General features: G+C 40.2%; 1 protein-coding gene across 1 annotated transcript in view; it reads left to right on the forward strand.

Annotated features, from left to right (window-relative positions):
- Window positions 1-4,706, forward strand: part of myocd (myocardin) — a gene marked incomplete in the record, with an annotated part of 48,031 nt that overhangs the window by 15,898 nt on the left and 27,427 nt on the right.

Raw genomic sequence — 4,706 nt, forward strand, 5'->3', positions numbered from 1 at the left:
GTATATATATATACTGTATATATATATACTGTATATATATATATAGGAGAGAAGGAAAAAGTGTTTTACTCTATCGAGAGCAGAACAAAAAAAAACAGTGTCCAACAGTCTTTAAAGACTGGGCTTTATCTGAACCATTTCAGGACATTTAACTTGTTCTTCTGAGACCCCTGGAGTGTTGCATCAGCAGTGTGTTTGGAGTCATTGTCCTGCTGGAAGGCAAAACTTCATCTTCAATAAGTTCCTCTCAGTAATTTCTCAACTTCCACCTTTTCTTTAACTTTGACCTGTTACCCTGTCTCTGCTGATTTAAAACATGCCCACAGCATTTTKCTGCCACCACCGTGCTTTACTGTTGAATCTGTTGTCAGGATGAAGTGGATACTTTGTGTAGGTCCATTCTTTAATTCCAGTTCAAATTAAAAGACTACAATATAAGAAGAAAACCATGGAGATTAGTACTTGTGCAAGTCACTACACTTTTATGAGTGTATAATGTAAACAGATATCAAACACTAACTCCAGGACAGAACCTGATTCTCCTACAACTGCTACTGTTCCTTTACTTTTCCACACATCTCTGTTAACAATCTGAGTCCAACTGGTGTGTGTTTGATCAAAAACATTTCCACTGCAGAATTCAGAGAGATAAATTTTTAACTTTTGGAAATAAAACAGACAGTATGCAAAGCAGATCCAGATTGTGGAGGTGGATGAGTCCACATCTCCTCACTAATAGCTGGATCCAGTGACAGCAGGTGGATGTGTGCACCCTGCAGGCAGAGCAGAGACCAGCAGGCTAACGGTCTGCAGGGTGACCGCTCAGGAATGTTCTGCTGCTGGAAGACACTCTCAGCCACTGATTGGTCCAGACTCACTCAGATCCGACCTGTTTACAGCTCAGCACTGCATCAAGCGCGACACTGCAGAGCACGAGCTGCCGTTTACAGAGCTTTGTTCTTTTAATGTCACATAAGTCAGAGTGATGAGAACACGCAGACCTGAGTGCTTCGAGACGCTCTCCTAAATCCTTACTGCTGCTGCCGGGATTTATGTTCTCCTACGTTCTGCAGTCCAGAGAAGCTCTGCAGTGTTGGTGGACACTTTGTTTAGCACTGACTGCCAACACACAAAAAAGACATTTTAAATATTCATAGGAAAGCAGATTGAGACATGAGCTGTCATCCATCTTTTTCTGTGATATTAGCAAASAGCAGTGAGAAATGCCAGTTGGCCTTTTTTTTTTTTTTTGGTCCCTTTCCGGTAGAAACAACAGGGGGATAGGGGGCTGCTTGCACTGCAGACCAGGGATTTGTAGAACGATATCTCTGGCACCGTTTGCCATTTCCCAGTGGCTCCAGCCTTCAGATAAAACACACAAGTGTGCAGGAGTACAGAACCCAGAGGTCCAACCAGGCCCTATCAGTTTCTAGGAGTCTGTCGCAGATAAGGCAGCAAGGAGAAACACAATATGGGAACCTGTTTGTTGTATTAAAAAAATCAGTTTTAGTTGGTTTTAATTGTAGACAGTGAGGGGGTCGTTTGTTAGATGTGAAGCTTGGCCTGAGCTTTCATCAACCCCTCCCAGAATGAAGCTGTTTCTGAAGGTGACGGCATCGTCCTCCTCCTCCTGCCGTAGATCCTTCAGATGTTGCCTGGACGTGTTTTTCCTGCCGGGGAGATGGACACGGCACCGGGTCTGTGTATACATTAGCTCGAGAACATCTGGTGTTTATTAGACCCTTGAAGAATCCAGCTCGGCTTCTCGGGCTTGGCCTTCGTGTGGCCTGCWGAGAAGTGCGCTCAGGACCGACTCCACACACACATCCAATCTAATATATCCTCATAAAGATAATCGAGCCGGAGCTGGCTGCGTGTTTAYGCTGAATTTTCCTGCTTGTCCTTTAAAATCTGCCTCTCCACAGCAGACACACTTTAAATCCCCCTCTCTTCCTGAATGGAAACACTGACGTGGCGTTCAGCAGGGTTTACTCTTCTTCAGCTCAATCAGCAGCCTCGCTGAGGTTGAACTATTGAAAGTCTGTACGTTGTGTTCATTACCTCCGTATGTTTCTATGATGCCACAGCCAACAATTAGACTTGAAGAGAAACCAGTAAATACACACAGCCAAACTGGATCATTTACCACAGCTGTCTAACATTAATCTCTGTTTTATTTTCTTATCTGTGTTTTATAATATCCTTCTCTCCCTCCTTTATTGTGCTTCTGTCCATATTTGTGTCTTTTTTTCCAAGTAGGGGTCTTTGTGGATGAGTGGGCGTGTCACAACGAAAGGCGATTCTGAAGCCACACACCTGATTTGACGGACTTTTTAAAAGGGACACACCTGACTGGACAAGCAAAAAAAGGGGCGTTACTGTACGGCACCACTTTTTCTGGAGAACCCTACTTGGGTCACCTTTCTCCTGGTTAACCTCAGTGTTGGGGTCAGGGTCAGGCTGTGAAGAGGTCAAGCAGGGTCTAAGGATACTGTCATGTAGGCCTCGTAGTCCACAGTGTTTATGGTTTGGACACGCCCACTCTTGTGACACGCCCACTTTGATTCCTCAGATAACCCCTTCTCCTTTTTTCATTAACGGTACGACTTCATAAGCACCGAAGCACGCTATCGTTATTACCTCCACCAAGGGCGAGGCAATGTTTTCGGTTGTGTCTGTCTGTCTGTCTGCCTGTGGACAACATTACTCAAAAATTTGTGTACAGATTGTCAAGACATTTTTACCACATGTGGGTACTGGTCCAAGGAACACACCTTTAAATTTTGGTGATGTTCTGGATCACGATGCAGATACAGGAATTTTTTTTCTTTTAGTACTCTGACATCGGCAAAGCTGTGATGCTTTCACAGGGCTTCTGTAAAAAACAGTGAGCTGGATTGGACAGCACGGACTTCAAACTTTATAAAAGTAATGTTAAAACCACATTTAATGATGAATAATTGTTGCCATAATATGCACATTTACAGGACGTTTTGTGACCAGGAAGTGCGTGACTGCACCAAATTGGTCTTGGCGGAGGTTTGCACTCTCCGAGTGCTTCTAGTTATTATTGTGTTTGTAATGTTGCCTCTTCACAGGGCCGTCAGGGAGTGAAAGACACAGGTGTCAGGTTAATAAACTGTAATACAACTGATACAAAGTATTCACTTTATCTCGAGTTAAAAGTTCTAAATTTTACACATAATTTTTGATTCAAATGAAGAACTTAATTTTTAAACTTTCAGTAAATGTGTGTGAAATCAGTTGTTTTACACCAGGCAGTAGTAATCCACCCAGAATAAAGCTTAGTGCCTTTAATTTCTTCTTGGCTCACACTTCATGTCGCCTCCCACTAAACTGATATTTGACCAAATAAGTGCTGCTGCTCGTTGTTTTCCTCAGATATTCAAACTGATTGGGTTTCTCTCWGCTGCTTATCAGAAGAAAGGCCATGTCAGGATAAATCTGGCCTGGATTATTTATCCTGGACTCAGCAGAATGAGATCGTATAGATGGYTGAAAAGCTCTCTTCCGCAGTGTTTAATTATCACCTCTCCAGTTCTTTTAACACCCAAAGTGTCAAAGTGCAGCCGAGGACACGTTGGATCAGATTCAACACAAAAACACTTAAACTGTGACATAAAAGAGCCTCTGTTAATGCTGATGAAATAAATAAAATAAAATGAAATAACATCTCTTATAAATCTGATTCTTAAAGAAACATTTTACAGTTGTGTTTTTAAATGATATTCACCTTCATTGCTACTTTTTCCACTTTGTTTAGTTTAAATKGATTTTCAAAATGATTATAGGTCTAGTGAAGTTAAATGAAAATAAAAAACTTGTTTAAAACATTTGTAAAATCTATAAAAGATCAGTTGGGAGGATCTGTCCATAGTACGAGCTGCACAGAGCTGTTCTACAGAAGAGTGGCCAAGAAAAATAAACGCTTAAAGAAAAAAAGCAACACAAACCATTTGGAGTTGAAATGAAGGATTTGATTGGAGGACAGCTGATTACAGTTCATCATACTTTAACAAACATCTGTCACACATTTATTGTGTTGTGCTCCAAGTCAACACAGCAGCTGTGACTCCCTGTTCTCTGACTTCAACAGAATTTATAAAAAGGTGTAAAATAATCATGTTTGTCTCCATTTAACTTCTGTTTTTCTCCAAAATCTCACAATGTTCTCTTCATAAAAGTGTCACTTTTGTGTGTTTGTAATTTGTTGTAAATACATTAACTGTGGCATTATAAACAAGGTTTTGCAGTTTGGATCTGCTGAGCTTTCTGATATTTGGAACCAAACAGGGAAACACCTGTACTGTGACGAATGTCATGTGTTTAATCATCACACAGGAGAAAAATCTGTTGGGTTGAGTCTATTTATTATTTATTTATTCATTTATTTTGTCCATGTAAGTGCTTTTAGCTACACAAAAGTCCAYAAATTGTTCATTTCAAATATAAAAACCTTCATAATGTGAATTTTTTGCTTTATACAACTGGCTACATTCAAAAGGGAGATATTTTAAATTTATAAAACAGACTGTTATTAGCACAGTGCAATTTAATTTAAAAACAGACATTTTTTATTTGCCAAACTGACTGACCTCTGCCAGGAAACAGCTTTATTTAGAATAGAATAGAATAGAATAGAATAGAATAGAATAGAATAGAATAGAATAGAATAGAATAGAATA

The sequence above is a fragment of the Austrofundulus limnaeus genome, unplaced genomic scaffold, assembly GCF_001266775.1.
Source record: "Austrofundulus limnaeus strain Quisiro unplaced genomic scaffold, Austrofundulus_limnaeus-1.0 Scaffold693, whole genome shotgun sequence".
In the NCBI taxonomy this organism is placed as follows: domain Eukaryota; kingdom Metazoa; phylum Chordata; class Actinopteri; order Cyprinodontiformes; family Rivulidae; genus Austrofundulus; species Austrofundulus limnaeus.